Consider the following 18,829-nt stretch of genomic DNA (forward strand, 5'->3'; position numbering starts at 1 on the left):
ACATAGCTCCACAAATGCAGAGTAAACTTTCCGAAGTTTCAGTTTTTAACTGGTAAAAACGGCTCCTGTTGAATGAGTTTTTCTCTTTTTTTTGATGATACCTACTCGGACAGTAACCAGTAGGCTGTCCCAAAAAAAAATTGATGTTGAAAAAGTCAAGGTGCTCAGCCCCAGATTGAAAGATAATGTTATTTACAGCATTTTTGTAGAACATTTAGACTTTCTAAAAGGTCGTTTTCAGGTTGCCCAAACGTGATTTATGAAAAAATGACTTTTTCAGGCTTCAAAACCACTCTTTTGCACTATTTTCAAATCTGTTCGATTCCTACATTTTTCCATGTATTTTTTTATTTTTGTGGGGTTGTTTTTGAATATTTTGCATGGTTTGGTTCAGCGTCGTATTCAATTATTTGACTCACAGAGCCCACTGAACATCACAAAAAAGTGAATTTTCCTTATAATTTTCAGATAAAACCCTTCAAAACACATATAAAAAAATTTTTTGATCAATAACTGAAGTTTTTACTGCAAAGCGGTATTCAAGACGAAAGTTTACATGAAAAAAGATCCTTGATATCTTATCGGGGGGCTGAGATATCGGCGTTTTTACATGTGATGGAAAACTATGCATTTTGTCAAAAATGCCACTAAAGCTCAATATCTCCATTGCACAGTGTTTTATTTTGCCGTTTGTGCGTATAATTTCCTAAATAGTGAATCAAATGTTGATTATAGTCATGAAGTATGTTCAGAGAAGTTTCAGGATGTTCAAAAATGCACCTTTTAATGTAGAAAGAAGTGTGATAAATCCAATAAGTGAGATAAAAAATTTACTTTTTAATCAGAATGAGATAGACACAAGGTGTCTTCGACAAAGTTTCAGGTTATATTAGAACAAGAAACTTTACCGAAGACATCATGTTTCTATCTCTTACATATTACGAGCAACATTGAGTTTTCTATTTGAAGGCACGAAAAATCACAATTTTCGTTCTAACTTTTTTCGCAGATTTTTCCAAATTTTGGAACCTTCTACTAAGTTATCAGCCATCCAAAAATGCATTTGTTTTCTGAACATTGTTATTTTTCATCTCCCAAAATAAAACAGTTATTAAACATATTTGTTAAAATGCAAAGTTTTCCATCACATAGAAAAATGCCAATATCTCAGCTTCTCGATGAGATATTGAGTATCTTTTTTCATGTAAATTTTCGTCGTAAATCCCGCTTTGCAATGAAAATTTCAGTTCTTGCTCAAAGTTTTTTTTATTTGTGTTTTGAAGGGTTTTATCTAAAAATTATTAGAAAAACTATTTTTTTTGTGATGTTTAATGGGCTCTGGGAGTCAAAAACTGAATACAATGCTGAACCAAACCAGGCAAAATATTCAAAAACAATCCCACAAGAATAAAAAAATGTACCAAAAAATGTAGAAATCGAACAGAATTGAAAAAAGTGCAAAAAGTGGGTTTGTAGCTTAAAAAAGTCATTTTTTTATAAATCACGTTTGGGCAACCTGAAAACGACCTTCTAGAAAGTCGAAATGCTCTACAAAAATGCTATAAATAACATTATCTTTCAGTTTAGGGCTGAGCACCTTGACTTTTTCAACATCGATTTTTTTTGGGACACCCTAGTAACCAGTTAACAGACCTGTAATTACCCGAATATTATTTTTCTATGATTCTGAACCTTTTCTTGCTAGGCTTTTCGCGAAGAGCATCAACGGACCGCTCCGGGCAGGATAAGTATCGTTATATTTTAGAAGTGTTTGTTTTTTTTTCTGAGGATCACTTGAGCCAGTCACGAAACTCATCGACCAAGAAGTAAAATTTTATACGCTCGCAGCGCCACCGCCATTCGGTGGCGGGTAAACGAACCAGCTACCATCTAAATGTTGGGCAGATTCGAATCTGTACACTAATAGCGAAGAATTTCTTTAAGGAGAAGTTGGTGTGATCGATCTAAACTGTATTTAAGACATCAATTATTATTAAATACGAGCCACTAACGTAAATTAGTTTGGAAGTGTGAATACAATGTTTTGTCCAATAGATATAACAATGTATTCATGCGGAGCTTAGTGTTTATGAAGGCGATTTCGGAATGTACGTGTATGACCAGGCATTCTTGAAATGGATCGTTGGATGAACACTAGAGCTGTCACCTTTCATCTCCAGGGCTGAAAATATTTGCATCTTTGTATTATGTAATATATAAAAAAAGAAAGTATTAATCATCTTCAAATAGAAATAGATGCAGATAGGTTTTTTCCATAAAAGCACCACCGGCCAGTGGGAGATGAATTGTAAACACACACACACACACGCTAGTTCTCATTGTGTTTTCATTGCAAACCGGTAATAATCGATTAAAAGTTACATGCGAGCATTCCTAGCACAGACGACACGAATAGACACCAACCATTCCGTAATATTCTCTGTATTAATATACAAAAAAAAAATGAGAGTCTCCCCGTCCCAATAGGTCAATTTATGTTTGCTCCCATGAACCTAGACTTATTTGATGTCTCGAAGGTAGAGGTTTTTCGGAAAGTTCAAAACAACCCCTTTTTCTTGAACAATTTCTAAACCTGCTGTAAGAGCGTAATAGAAACTGATGTCTTGAAAGGAAACATGCTGGTGAAAGGAACAGTACCGTAGAGTACACTAAGGTCGCTTTTTACGCGGTTTTTTTTACGTAGCTTTTTTTACGCGGATTCCGGAATTTACGCGGTTTTTTACGCGGATTCCGGAATTTACGCGTTTTTTTTACGCGGATTCCGGAATTTACGCGGTATTTCTTTTTTTTTTGCCCGGATTTCGGATTTTTTCACTCGGAATGCAAAATTAACGATGGTTTTTTTCACGCGGATTCCGGAATTTACGCGGTTTTTTTTACGCGGCACGTATCCCCCGCGTAAAAAGCGACTTTAGTGTATATGTGAAGCAGAGTGCCGCTAGTTTCTCGTCGTCTATTATTGCACGACTTCTATTCACGTGCAATCAAAACTGCAATGCTGCTACTGATGGTGATTGAAAGTTTATCTCATGAATATGATTACAAAACCATGAATTACTTGACAAGGATTGAACATTTTTTCAACGGTAATTATTTCTTCTTCTTATTTTTTTATCTTCGATATTCACTAAATAATCTTGACCGACATAATATCGAATGAGTAAGTTCCTAAAAATACTAATTTGAAGAAGAGTAAGAGTCGGCGAGTGCTTATGAATTTTTTGTCTATTTACCAAGATCTATTCAGAATCATTTTTTTTTACATTTCACCATTGTTAGATATTTTTTTATTTTTAACTTTACAAATAAAATAAAATACTTGTATCAGCTGTTTTCGTAATACAGTGATGTAATTGTTGGCAAATGTAACAAACTTGTGGAGCAAAAAAATGAATCTTTTGAAACTTTAACTTCGTTGTAATTGTTAAATGTTGTTTGTACAAAAAACACTACAGGCACAACATCACCAGGTGTAAATGAAGTTCTTTCGAGTGTAAATAAAAATATTTCTGAAAAAATTAAGGGAAAGTAAAAATTAAAATACGTAAATCACTGAACAAACGAATTTATTGTGTCTGTAATTACAGTAATTGCAGTATTTAGTCCCACGTCACCATTTCATTCAACCCTAGGGCTGTGTACCTTGTAGTATTTAAGTTTTATTCACTACAGTGTGAAACTTACTCTTATCTCAAAACATTCAAGCTCTCAGTTCTCGTTATCCACGAACATAATTCATTTCCTCTTCTGTAGATCTAAAACACATCTGCATCCATTGATTAGGATTATTGTTGGATGACCCATAATTTATCACAAACGACTCGTTTTAGAAATTATAATATTTTACCTGAAATTTGGTTCTAAAGGTTTTAGTAAGCCCGTTTTAAAATAAAGACATCCTCCGATTGAACGGTGCTCCACAATTGCAGGATAAATGTTCAGCAGTTTCAGTTTCAAACTGGCAGAAATGGCTTCTGTTGAACGAGTTTTTCCCTTTATATTTAGACGAGCTTCGGACTTGCAGTCCGAAATCATTTCTTCCAAAATTTAGTAAGGTCTGGGCTTTTATTCGTCTTATAAAACTTTTGGTTTGTATCCATGGCATTCCAGTTTGACAGTGAAAATTTCCCAATTTTTTTTTTCAGTGTTCAAAGCATACTCCGGGACTCCACAAAATGGTCCCGGACTAATGAAATATGACCCTTTACTTTCTCTTGCTAGACTGCACATTTTTGCAAATTTGTGTTCCTTTTTAAACAAATATCCACGCATTCAGTTATAGGATAAATTTCCAACCACGCCTGCTCCAGTATTTTCACTCATTCACGACCCATCGGTGTGAAACACAATGGAATCTGAATGTAGACATGGCCCACCATATTCCCAAAGTGGTTATTTGGTTTCCTTCATTTAACCACTTTCACAGTTTGTCTTCGTTGTCATCGAATCCTCTATTATTTACACACCGAGTTTAGATCCTTTAATGTGATGTTATTTCACTATCTGAAATCTTTCAGCAGCTTGCTGCTTCATAAACTGGTGTAAAGGTACAAATTAGGAAGGGTATCCGAAGCAGCTGAAGGTGTGCTTCTCATTGCCCCAGTTTTCGATGCATAGGCAGCTACCACATTTGGCTTAGGCCATCATATATCAAACTTCCCATGAACTACTACGCCTACATCATTTTGAGTTTTTTGAGGACAGTCCTCAACCGGTCTGCTGGTTACTAGCGTACCTTCAAGGTCAGCTGAATTTTTTCGATATTTTATCATCGCCACTATCCATTCGATAATACAGTTATTCAGGGTTCTGTTTCCATTGTGGAACGCTTCGAGCTATTAGAGCGTTGTCGAATGCTCCTTTAATATCAAGAAAACCGACCAAAGCAATCCCCTTGGCTTGAAGCGATTTCTTGATTTTATGAACTAGTGATTGTAGCGCCGTTATTGTAGATTCAACTGAGTTCAATAAGCTCATCGAGTTAACAGAGTTCACTTTTTTCCACTGTCTGTAATAGAACAGAGCAGACTGATGGGTCAAAAGGCTTTATCGCGCGTTTAATCTGTTCCTCCCGCTTTGGAAACAAAAACTGCTAGAGCCTACCTCCAAGCTCTGAATAATTCGGTCCACAGGGGGATCAGCACTTCTTTCCCTTCTTGTTAAAATAATACTGGAAAAATTGAAATTGAACAAGATTGAACAGAAAATATTGTATTGTAAAGAAAAATTGCTTTGTCCGCCATTACTGACTGTTCTTTCGCGTACCCCCTGAAAGCTCTCGAGTACCCCCAGGGGTACGCTCCACTAGATACAGATATCTACCCAGGAAAGTTAGTTCCTTTCATTATTTCCAGTGTTTCAGAGAGAGGAATCGATGGTAAAACTTCCATCCTATTTTTAAGAATGCCATTTAAATGATCTTTAGAAAGAACTTTATGCATTCTTGTAACTGTTGACAGATCCGTCTCCAATCGATCGGCACGTATTATATCTTTGTTATACAGTCATACCTCGATATAAGGCAACTTTATTTTTATTTTCGTTACGTTATATCGAGTTACGTTATATCGAAGCACGAAAAAAAAATTTTTTTTTATTGATGCAAGATTCTTGATGGTTACTCAGAAGTGCGCAAAAACTTATTTTCCTTCACCTAAAGGTATATATAAATCTGTATTTTGTCCCTTTAAGACCATTTTCGTAGACAAACATAACCAGTTACAAAACATTGAAAATACTACAAGGTATACAGCCCTAGGGTTGTATGGAATGGTGACGTGGGACTTAACACTATAATTAGGAGATTTTTTGTTACAAAATATACAGAGTCTGCAGACAGAATCAATGTGTTTGCTCAGCGACTGTACGTATTTTTATTTGCAGCCTCTCCTGGAAATGAATTTTTGAAATATATTCAGCAACACTCGGAAGAATATCGTTTATTTTTGGCGATATTATGCCTGTAGTATTTTTTTGTGTGCAAACAACATGTATTTGACAAGGCACAAGCATATCGTGCTTGTTGAAGAAGCACCAAGAATTTCTTGTAATGCGTCAAAGTCAGAATTAACTCTGTATCCTCAAAAACCAACTATTTACGTTATCATAATGAATGGTTTTGCCTTATTCTATCAAATCTATAATATGGATCTTACTTTCAAAATAAAATGGAAGCCCTTACAAAGGTTCATTAATTGGCAAACATAAAAAGATATGTTAAACAAAATTATTAACAAGTTCCAGCAAAAAATCGTAGCAATCAACAATTCCATTTTTGTTTGTTGTTTGACAATTTTTTTAATTTGCCTACAACCACATTAGCTGTATTACGAAGACAGCTAATATACGTTTATTTGGGTAAAGCTTAGAATAATATCATCTAACAATTTTGAAATGTAAAAAGAAATTCTAAATGAATCTTAGTAAATAAACCAAAAATTCACAAGCATTCGCAAGCTCTTACTCTTCTATGAATGTGAATATTTGGGAATTTACTCTTTCGATACTATTCGGTCACGATTATTTAGTGATAATCGAAAATAAAATTAAATAAACAACCGTTGCAAAAATTTAATCATTTTTATGAGATAAACTTTCAATCATCATCAGCAGCAGCATTGCAGTTTTTCTTCGAGCACACGAATAGAAATGTACGAACAAAAGTGTACCACAATACCACAATACGAATAGTACCGCTGCTGTACGAATAGAAGAGTACCGCTGCAATCATAGACGGTACTGGTACTGTTGCTTTTACCGGCATATTTTCTATCAAGACATCAGTTTTTATTAGGTTCTGAGAGCAGGTTAAGAAATTGTTCAAGAATGGGGATTGTTTCAAACTTTTCGGAAAACTTTTATCTTCGAGACATCATATTAGTCTAAGCTCATGGAAGCAAAAATAAATTGACCTATTGGGACGGGGAGACTCTGTCAATTTTCATTTCGATATTGATACAGAGAATATCACAGGGAACAGATGGTGTCCATTCACGTCGTCTGTGCTAGGAATGCTTGCATGTAATTGGTTCATTATTTGCGTAAATTTGTTATTTAAACTTTTTATCAATTTTACCGCTTGGCAATGAAATTAGAGTGATAACTAGCATATTTAAAAAAATTACATTTTATCTATCGAACAACATATTGGTTATTTTTATCCATCATGTGGTTATGCTGTTATTAACGTTTGAAATCTGACGCAACATTTGCCAGTGTTTCATTTCCAATTTTACAGAATGCATCCCAGTATAGTAAACGAAGACGTAGTCCCACGTCAAAATAAATGTCAATTTTACCCCATTTTACGGTACTTATTGGTTTCAAAACTTACTTAAAACATTTATTCGGAACATTATACACCCCAAAAATAATTGTTGTACTTTAATTTTGGGAAATAAAAAAAAGTTACGTTATATCTAGGTAAAAGTTACGTTATATCGAGTTACGTTATATCGAGGTTGCCTTATATCGAGGTATGACTGTATTCAGCCTTTCAATTCAAATTTGGGGTACACAAAATCCGCGCAGATTTTCAAATTTTTATTGGATTGCGAATTATAGTTTCTACTTTCTTCAGGATTGTTTTGTTTTTATCTCCAGAAAATGATATGTTGATTCTCGTGCGAAATTAGGATTCCAGCTTTTGAATTGAATTTTTCAGTTTTAGACATAAAAAAAATTAAGAATACGTAATCATAGTCCTTCATAATAATCATTCCGTATTCTTGATTTTGCTTTTCTGATTTTGGAATATGAATTTTTTATTCTTAGCTCCGATCAATGCATTCGGGCTTTGAAATATTTTAAACTCAAACTTCTGACACAATAAAGATGAATACATAGATCACCCGATTTTATCTCACCCTGATGATTTTTGGCGTGATAAAATAGGGAAAGTGATAAAATCGGGAAATTTTTAAAATTTTATTTTTTTTATTGAAGATGTTAAATCAATAACTAAATACGTAAAATCAGCGATTTTAATTTTTTTTTTGGAAAATTCATCTGTACAAACATATGAAAAAAGCTGCAGTTGTTTTTTCATAAATCGAAATATCTGAATAATGACATAAGATAGAGAAAAGTTGTCAAGAAATGAATTTGAGAAAACTGTCTGAGCTTTTATAAAAAAATATTTAAAAAATTCAATTTGAGGATCCTGTACTGAAAAAAAAAATTCAAAAACAAAAAGTGACTATAAAAAATCGATCGACACTATTTTTTTAAAACATTTTTTTGGATAGATAGTTCAGTTGCCTAAAACTTTTCTGAAAAAACCATGTAAAGTTGCAAATAAATTACAATTAAGTTTTTTATTCGTTCATGTTTTTGTTTGAATTGGTAAAATGAATTACTTTCTTTTTTGTAGCGCAGTACCATAAGCAAAATATTAGATGTTCTCACAACACTAAACTTTGCCGAAGACAGCATGCTGATATCTCTCACATATTCCAACCAGAAAAATCTTAAAATGTATATAACGATTTTTAATGCCTTCTCATAGAAAACTTTATGTTGCAATATGTAAGAGATAGAAACAAGATGTCTTCTGTAAAGTTTCTTGTTTTGAGATCACTTAATACTTTGCCTAAGACACCAAGCGTCTATCTTTATCTAACGAAAAAGTAAATATTCTATCTCACTTTTAGGAGGATTGATCACCCAGCTTTCTTCATCAAAAGTTGCGTTTTCAAATATTTGTAAACTTTAAACTTATTAACTCCGAACATATTATGCGGTTATTATAAACATTTGTATCACTATTCAATTATTCGCACGATAACAGCAAAATGTAACATTGTGCATTGGTTGAATTTTTAATGTAAACTGCATCCAGAATGATACACAGAATTATGAAAAATATCTTAAATATTGAAGCGTAATAGAAAATCAGTTCACCCTGACATTTTTTTAATGAAATGTTTTATGATGATAAAATCGGGTGAAAAATGTGATAAAATCAGGGGCTGATAAAATCAGGGGCAGATAAAATCGGGTACAGATATAATCGGGTGATTACTGTAGTAGACTCGAGAATAGGCGAGTTGTAATAGATCCAGTTGAGCGAAATTGAACTGACCACGAGCTCGCTTCCTCTAACTTCGACAGTTTATGAAACATTTACCCCTCTTTTCGTGTTGGCAGTCAAATATCGAGCTTTCAGTTACGCGATGCTAAAATTCGCTGTTTCGTGTTGCAATTCAGTGTGATTTGTAGTCGTGAAATGTGGACAGTCAGCGTGAAGAACTCTCCAAAATGTTGCTTATAAACCGTCTTTCTCAAGACCACTCAGTTTACCGAATGTATTTGATTGATTTTTCTCGTACTAATTTCTGCCATCATAAATATCACTGAAGAGTTTTATGAATAATAATTTGCGTTGTCCAACGTCAATAACGCTGTCGTGTCTTAGACACAATGCTCTACTTTTTTATTTTGGGGTTTAAATCCCTTACTGCGAATACTATATTTTAGGTCTTTAAATCATTCCCAGTTGCGTTACAATAATTGAAAAAATATTGATTCAATTATTTTGAAAATTCTAATTCTTATTTCCAGATTCCAAGTTCTTGTTGAAATCTAGAATTTGTGCCTTTAGTATAGAACAAAACAAGTATTTATATATGTGTTGATAGTATGATAACATAAATGAAAATAAGTGATAATAATCCGGTTGAAAAGTAACGTGAAATCCAATATCTAAACGTGCATATCAACGTGAAATCCAATATCTAAAAAAAATCATATAATTCTGTATGCGATATGTTTTCCTAGTCCTGATTTTATATTTGTAAATGAATGGAAAATAATTGATTCACTACCCAGTAGGTTCTCAGTAGAAAATTAAAAGCTGGGAGGCAGTCAACCAATCTAATGCATTGTAATTCCCAAATTTTTATTAACGCCAGCATTCAGCAAACACATATGCTATGGATGATATGCCGCCACATATTGGATATCATCCCTCACAGGAAGATAACTGCCATTTCGATCGGATTTTCCTCATGAATATTTCGTGAACGTTAATTTCCGCGTATTTATATGATCAAGGATTTATTTCCGTTCGAGAAAATCCCGCACGTTCTCGTCGTACCTGCTGTTGTCTATCATGCATATATTATGCGATGCGATGCCTCGATTCAATATCGAGTTCTCCACCGCCTCCCCCACGCGGTTCCGTTTCGATAGGTGTCAAGTCGATTCCTTTCAAGTCCTTTAGGTATCGGTTGCTGCTAACAAAGACTCGAAAATTCACAATTCACACGATGGGCAAAGCGCCAAACTCGGTGGCACCACTGGCGAATAAAAAACGCCCCAGAACGAAGTGATGGTGCCTTCAAGGGGTTTCTGATTGCGGCAACATCCTCCCGTCAGTCTTGAATATATTTTTTTTGTATTTTGCACTCGTGCTCACGGACGATGACGGAATGACGAAACTTTTACTCCTATTTTTGCTGTGGGCTTCTGGGCTCCGATCACTTTTTTTCTTCTTCTTCTTCTGTACCTCCTTACATACGAGTTTCACTTGAAATCTATGTCAAGATAGAGCTTTTGATTTTCCACTATCGCCCTCTGCTAGGCTACCCATGCATACACAAAAACACAGACCTCATCACTCTCGCTATATGCTTCTTTTTTCATTTATTCGCCGAAACACTCGTTTCACTCGCCATTTGAGCAGCTTCACTATTCACTATTTGCAGCATCCTAGCAAATCGCTCCACTTGGCTTGGGTATATGGCACTTCTTCGGAAATACTGTGAAAAGCAAAAACAAAAATAAAAAAATATCACAAACACTGTAGACGCTAGAGGTATGAGCGGAACGCACGGGAGGTGGGGTGCAATCGCGATCAACACCGCATGCAATTTTCCTATTATTCCACCCCTTTCCTTTCCGGGGCGCTAATGCTGCTACTTGCTAAGCTGCTAGGCCGGATCCGATGCACCGCCAATACAATTTTCACGCTTTCTTCGCACTTTTCCTGCGATGCAATTAGGAGAAAATGAAACACATTTCTCGTTCACACACTTCACTGATTTGCACCGATCATGGTTCAGTTCGCTAGCGGGGAGCAAAGTGCGAAATTACTCTTACTTCTACCTTGAACTTGAAGTGCCGGATAAACTCGAGCGAGGCTCTCAACTTTGTTCGGTTTACGCTGGAAAGTACTTTGCGTAAGCGAGAGCTTACGGCGATGTTCGAAAATGTCAATAAAGGGGCGTTTATTGATAACGAAACAAATTCACATTTACACGCGATGAGTCGAACAAAAAAAAAGAAAAACAAAACGAAATTCACTCGAAATCGCCTAATCTAATCTATCGTCGGTCCAACGGCGGCGGAAGATTTAAGTCGCGCGCGCATCATAGCTAAGTCCGATACTGACTGACGGACTGGTTTTGTACCATCGACAACAACGACCGACGCAACCGATGCTAGAGCAAGGGGAGAAGAGAGGCAGGGTATGCGTTTCAACAACATCGTATGCTTCGACGGAGGCAGCACAAGCAAGATAGTGCGAGTGAACAAATGAATGAGGAACGAAACGAGAGTGTGTGGAGTGGATGGAATGGAACAACAACAGTGCAAAGCCGTTCGGATCGGACCGGACCTGATGATGGTAAGTAAGTAATGAATGACGATGACGATGGTAAAGACGACGATCGGATCGGATCGGATCGGATTCGATCGGGATGGACGTTCGGTTCTTGGGGTTTCCGCTTTGTGCTGCTATTTCTTCGCCTTCGGTAGGGTCGCTGCGAGAGGTCGACCAGGAGCTGATAATGCGGGAGGCTAAGCGCGCACGAGAGTGCGCGGTGCTTCGATGAATGGGTTGATTGTGAGAAATGGTTAGGAACAGAGAGGGTAAAGATATTTGATTATAATCTCTATTGACTTTGAGGGTGATAAGAAGTTCAGAGTTAACAGGAGTCTACGCGTCGATTGAGATAATAATTTCAAGAGTTATGTTTTGACGTAGAATAACGTTTTACGGAAATATTAGAAGGGGACAAATTGAAAAACCGAAAACATCGAGGGGTCACGAAAAATCAAATGTAAATAACTCAGTTTTCAACGGATTTTCAGCAATCGATTGGAAAATTAGCCATTCGTCTACCAACATGCGGAAAATTGTGATTTTGTTATGGTAACTAATGTACTACAATCATACCTCAATATAAGGTAACCTCGATATAAGGCAACCTCGATATAGCGTAACTCGATATAACATAACTTTTTTAAACATCTTAAAATTAAAGTACAGGAATTTCCGTAGGCTATTATGTGTTCCGAACAAACGTTTTTAGTAAGTTTTGAAACCAATAAGTACCGTAATTTAATTTACCCACCCAAATCAGTGTTTGAGAAACATATTTATCATATTCACTGTTATGTTCATCTAGCCCGAAGTAGATTTCTTTCGAACAATCATTGATATATAAAGTCTTCATTCAACAAACAATGATAACAGCCTGAGGCCGAAGAATGCCGATAAATGGTCATTTGTAGCACCTATTTTCCACGTTTAAATATTTGGAAACACACCTGGAGACACCCAACTCTATATTGATAGCATTCTGATTGTGGGTCAACACTTTTCGGATGTTACAGATGTCAGGTCTCTTCGGGACTCTGACCACTATCTCGTCGTATGTAAGATCTGCGTACGGTTGTCGAACGTGCTGAATTCTTGCACAGGGATGCGTTACAACGTCCAGCAGTTAAAGGCGGATGGCGCAGAAGCTGATAACGCCAGAGAGCTGGATAAACAGATCGCAGAACAACAGGAGGAGAGGGTCTAAAATATAGATGGACTGTGGGAAAACATGTAAAGTGCCATTAAACCACCTGCGGGAGAAGTGGTAAGAACAAACAGGGCAGGGGTCGTTTGCAGACAAACGCCGCTCAGCTTATTGTACAAGAATGAACTTATTCATCTGCAAGGAAAATGGTTCCATACAAATGTAACACAAATTTTTATACGACTTAAGAACTAACCAAGCAAATTGAACCAGATTTGGAATGTGCATAATTGTAACTGTGCATTACTGAAAAGTTGCACAATTGGAGTAATTTTGCATAATTTAACTCTGTAGTGTGAACACAATATAATACTTCAAAACTCGGTAAGAATTGCATTATGTTATAGGGCCAAGTAGTGCTATTATTCCAGGTTTTTGAAGTTGTTGGTTATCGAGAGGACGGCAATTGACTTTGAGGAAATTTGGAGATTGGAATATTCAAATCTCGGCCAACTATTCGATCGATTATCATGAGCGATTGGCAAATAACCTCAAGGCAACCTTGATTTTAGCATACTTGTTGTGAGTTCGTAAAGGCTTTTTATACATCTCTATTGAAACACAATTCAACTCTGCAGTGTAAGCCAGACGTTATCGATAACTGTCAATTTGTATTCCGGATACGTTCAAAGATCTTACGATTACCTATTTCGATTCAAATAGGCGTAAAGAAAGTTTGAAACTGGTATTTTCTGTATCAACCGGAGTGAACGAACAATATGTGTTTCTTAAAGTTAACGCATGGATCAATGGCGTTGGAAAACGAAACATGGCAATAATAATATATGGAACAAAGTAATATAATCACTTTTACAGCCATATACCATGAACTTCGTTGACAAGCAGGCGGAAAAATGGTGTCATGAGCGCTACAAAATCCGTACGTTCTTATCTTACCCCAAAAACATCTCCAGAGGTTAACTTGATGGATATGATGAGATTTTCTTTAGTTTGGTCGGATCCTATATAGAATAGGGTGAGGAATCGTTATATGGAAAAACGAAACTTGATAGCAGAAAGCCAGAACCAAGTTTTTTTTGTTCTATTTGGGGCCCCAAACAATCCTGAATTTATTGGAAGTCGATTGGTTTTGTCTCCGCTTGGCGCATTGCATTTCAAATTTAAATGGAGATTTGTATGGAAAAACTAACTTTTTTGCATTTTTCATTCTAAAGAATTCAAAATGGCTCAAACCACAGGTTTCTGACTCCAAATGATAGGTTTTTTGATGCCTAACAACTTGGCCGAAGACACTAAAGAGCTAGGGTGTGCCAAAAAATACTAGAGCTGTTCAAAGTTGAGTATGTCGAAATTTTTGTTGCAAATCATGTTTTCTGCCAACACTGCCAGTGTACCGGCGTCAGTCAGATTTCCATCAGAAGTAACCTCTAAAACACGTTGTAGATTCTATTTACGCCTAGAATATTGATCTTAATTTTTATGCTTAGTCCAGCTGAGTGTATAAACTCGTTACGACAGGTTACTTCTGATGGGAATCCTACTGACGCCGGTACATTGGTAATGTTGGCAGAAAACAAGATTTTCTGCATTCAAATCGACATACTCAATTTTGAACAGCTATAGCTCTTCTTAGGGACATTCTAGCTCTTCAGTGTCTTCTGCAAAGTTGTTAGGCATCTAAAATAATATACTTTAACTTAATGTAGTGCATTATTAGAGCATTATTCAGCTCTTTGGAAAGGTAAATGCAAAAAAGTAGGTTTTCCCATATGAATTTTCATACAAATTTGGAATGAAATGCGCCAAGCGGAGACAAAACCAATCGACTTCAGGTGAGTTTAGGGTTGTTTGGGACCCCAAATAGGACCGAAAAACTTGGTTTTGGAAAATCGATCACTTTTCCCCACCCTAATATAGAGTTTAAAGCCCACCTTCGCAAATCACAGGACAAGGATTTTGATACTCGAATGGTATGGTATACTATGAACAATTCGGAGATTTCGATTCACGGGAATGAGAATAGTGACGATTAGGATAGCAATAAAACGTTTTGAAGGAAAGCGAAGGTGCTTGAGAAACTATTAAAAGATGATCATTGGTGATTATTATTGAATTGATATTAGTGTGAAATTGATAAAAAAATATACAACATACAGGACCGGAGCTACAAGTATAAAAATTGATATGCAAATTTGAGAAAAAGGTGGCATGGACAGATTATAATTCTTGCACGGCGTATTGTCACATTCAAGAGAAGACACATTCCAAATTTGGTTCCATTTGGTTGATTAGTTCTCGAGGTATATAGAAATTTGTGTTTCATTTGTATGGGAGCCCTTTCCTTCCAGAGGAGGGGTCTCGAACTGTCACATAAATATTTCCTTCTCCCAATAGCTTCTGCGTGCTAAATTTGGTTCCATTTGCTTGATTCGTTCTCGAGTTATGCAGAAATTTGTGTTTCATTTGTAAGAGACCCCACCTTTTTAGAGGAGGAAGGAGTGTAAAACCACCACGGAAACATTTCTTGATTCCAAAAAACCTCCAAATGCCAAATTTGGTTCCATTTGCTTGATCAGCTCATGAGTTATGCATAAATTCTCTTTCAGATGAAGGAGGGGCCTCAAAGCAACATAATAACCTTTTTTCGGCTCCAAAATCTTCCACATGAAAATTTTCACGCCGATCCGCTGAACCGTTCTTGAGTTAAATCGTGATTTATGGACTTCAACTTATTTTTATTTTATAGATTGCAAGAATAAGGTGAATTGTGGTAAATTATACCACCTACAAGACCTGGATCTAAATGAAACTATCATCATTCGATTCTCAGAAACTTTTCGCAGACGATAAGTTCTCTCTTAAACAGTAAGCTGAGCGGCGTTTGTTGTTAAATATTTTGAGAAGTATATCGTTTCTAGGACCGGAAACTAAATGGCGTTTGCCGAAGCTTGAGGCACCAGTGCTGATCATATAACATTGACACTGGCTTCGGTGTTTAAAATATCACCCTTCGTGCCACCTGTCTAACACTAACACTGAGTGGTGGTTGCAAAACACGTCATATCGTGTTGCTATGCAAAACCCGCGCTAGGCCAGCACGTATTTACCCCATGGCTGATCGTGGCTACGACAGAGTAAACCTAAAAACACGCAAATATAGGGTGAAAAGGGAAAAATAGACCCTTTTCCGTGCCCTGCACAGGATGAAACCATCACCAATCGATTATTTGACCAATTTTACATTAAAATCTCTATTTAAAGTTGCCAACTCAGCGGCGTTTATTTAGTGAGAATTTGGGTCCATTTTTTCCCAGTATTTACCGGGTTATTTTAAGAATCTGGTCGAATGCACGAATAGGAGAGAGGAAACGAAGTTGGGGCTCATCATCAACTTAGCCAAAACAAGGTACACGGTAGCTGGCAGAGAGCGATGGAATGATAGTGGTGTTGGTGTTGACGTTGAGCCTGATGGGGAAATCTAAGAAGTGGTTGAAGAATTCATCTACCTTGGTGCTGTAATAAGCTAACGACACTCGGAAGTTCTACGAGAAGCTGAACAGCTCGCGTAAAGGTTCCGTGCCACAAGCCGATATGTGCAGGAGCTTGGATGGCAACCTCCTTACAAACGAGTGTGAGGTGATCAAAAGGTGGAAGCAGCACTTCGACGAGCATCCAAGCGACGTTGCAGTCAGCGTTGCCACCAAGTTCTGAATGAATTCTGGCAAAACGAAAATAAAAAGTCTGGCAAAAATCTGTCACTCATTTTTGGATAAAATTCCTTGCAGAATTGAAAGTGATGACCTTTTTTTTTGCTCTCGCCGGGTGTAGGTAGGTAAAGGCCAGGCGCGGCCCATCTCGCAGTAATGACCTTTTTGCGAAACGACGCGGATGAAATCTGGCAAATATCTGGCTCATTTACAAATATCTGGCATACTGGCAACGTTGGTTGCATTATTCCGCGAGGACGGTATGGCAACTGATCTTGGTGCACCAATTGGAGACATCAGGATTCCAGCACCCGATCTCCTGGAGGTAGAGGAGGAGATTGGCCGGCTGAAAAACAATAAAACTGCTGGAGTGGATCAACTTCGCAGCGAACTATTAAAATACGGTGGAGAAACACTGGTTAGAGCCGTGCACTGGGTCATTGTCAAGGTTTGGGAGGAAGAACGAGTACCGGAGGAGTGGCTGGAGGGTATTGTGTGTCCCATTTACAATAGGGCGACAAGCTGGAGTGGAGATAGTCTGCCCTCGACTATTTGCGAAGCAGTTTGTGGGGCACTGCCAGGCGAAATTCATGGATGCCCGCGCCACCACGGATCAGATGTTCGCGGTCCGGCACATCATTTGTTTATCGATTTCAAATCGGCGTACAACACAATCGATCGGACCATCTATGGCAAATTCTGCACGACTACGGATTTCCGAACAAACTAACGCGGTTGGTCAAAGCGACGATGGATCGAGTGATGTGTGCAGTTTTAGTATCGGGAACACTCTCGAATCCCTTTGAAACCCTAAGAGGTTTAAGGTAAAGTGATGGTCTCTCGTGCCTACTGTTTAACATTGCCCTGGAAGGTGTCATTAGAAGAACGGGGATTAACACGAGTGGCACGATATTCCAAAAGTCGGTTCAACTGTTTGGTTTCGCAGACAATATCGACATTGTGGCTCGGACCTTTGTGAAGATGGCAGATACGTACATCGGACCAAAGGCTGAGGCCAAACGGATTGGACTGGCCATAAATGCCCACGAAGACGAAGTACATGAAAGGTTCGCGAGAAAACAGTGCTAACCTCCCACCTCGAGCTCAAGTTGGTGGTGATGAAATCGAGGTGGTCGATGAGTTCGTGAACCTGGGCTCACTGGTAACTGCCGACGACGATACCAGCAGAGAAATTCAACGGCGCATTATGGCAGGAATTCGTGCATACTTTGGTCTCCTGAGGACGCTCCGATCGAGTAGAGTTCGTTAGCCGCTGATCAGACCGGTAGTCCTCTACGGGCATGAGACATGAACTATGTGTGTGAAGGACCGAAGCGCTTTTGCTGTCTTCGAGCGAGAGGTGTTGCGTACCATCTTCGGTGGACTGCAGATGGAATACGGAGTGTGGAGAAGGCGAATGAACCACGAACTGCAGGAGCAGCTTGGGGAGCCATCTATCGTCCACACCGCGAAGATTGGCAGGTTACGGTGAGCGGGGCATTTTGTAAGGAAGCCGGACGACAGCCCGGTAAAGATGGTTCTTGGAACCGATCCGTCAAGGACGAGACGGAGATGTGCACAGCGGGCAAGGTGTATCGATCAGGTAGAAGACGACCTGCGGACCCTACGCAGACAGCAGAGCTGGCGAACTGCAGCCATGGCCCGAGTGGTATGGAGACGACTCTTACGTACAGCAAAGGCCACACAACGGCTTGGAACTGTTTGGTAAGGTTAGTATACTCTTGTTACATGTAACAACGACATAAGCCGCGAAGCCAAACGACGAGTTGCAGCTGAAAATATGATTTTCTATGGCCTACGCACCCAGCTGAAGTCCCAAAGTCTGTAGACTCACACAAAACTATCGTTGAACGTTGCTCCTCCCGGTTGTCCTTAACGATCATAAATCATGCACGCTATAAGGAAATCACTTGGTGTTCATTAGCGTAAGGCGCTGCGTTCTATACTTGGCGGTAAGTCAGTTAAATCTAGTGTGGTTGGTAACGTCTCCGCCAACCAAGTTTGACGCCTGGGTTCGAATCCCACCGCCGACATAGGTGTCGATGGTTGTGAGGTGGCGTGATCCACTCACAACCAACCCAACTGGTCTAGATTCAATCCTAGCCGACACCGGGAGATTTTCTGAGGCGAAAAATCTCTGGGATCACGCTTTCCTTCGCATGAGGAAGTAAAGCCGTTGGCGCCGGTCCGTTAATAAAACGGGTCGTGAGTTAGGATCCTGGGTGTGGAGTCGCCTCCCTGGGCGTCGGTGATTGGCCACAACAGTGGCGAAACTAGACCGACGTAAAATAAGCGAGAATAAAAAAAAAG

The 18,829-nt window shown here is 38.2% G+C and overlaps 1 protein-coding gene across 5 annotated transcripts in view; it reads right to left on the minus strand.

Annotated features, from left to right (window-relative positions):
• LOC129731910 (uncharacterized) overlaps nucleotides 1-18,829 on the minus strand; it is a 527,400-nt gene that overhangs the window by 79,597 nt on the left and 428,974 nt on the right. Inside the window, exons 1-2 of one of the 5 annotated variants that reach the window (XM_055692285.1) lie at nucleotides 11,128-11,423; nucleotides 10,118-10,781 (exon numbers count right to left, since the gene is read on the minus strand). The exons of 3 other annotated variants lie outside the window; for them this stretch is intronic. The gene's annotated coding sequence lies outside the window, so the exon portion shown is untranslated. Of the gene's footprint in view, nucleotides 1-10,117; nucleotides 10,782-10,854; nucleotides 11,424-18,829 lie in introns of those variants that run through there. One more of the 5 variants, XM_055692284.1, reaches the window with a different exon arrangement.

The sequence above is a fragment of the Wyeomyia smithii genome, chromosome 3 (assembly GCF_029784165.1).
Source record: "Wyeomyia smithii strain HCP4-BCI-WySm-NY-G18 chromosome 3, ASM2978416v1, whole genome shotgun sequence".
NCBI lineage: Eukaryota > Metazoa > Arthropoda > Insecta > Diptera > Culicidae > Wyeomyia > Wyeomyia smithii.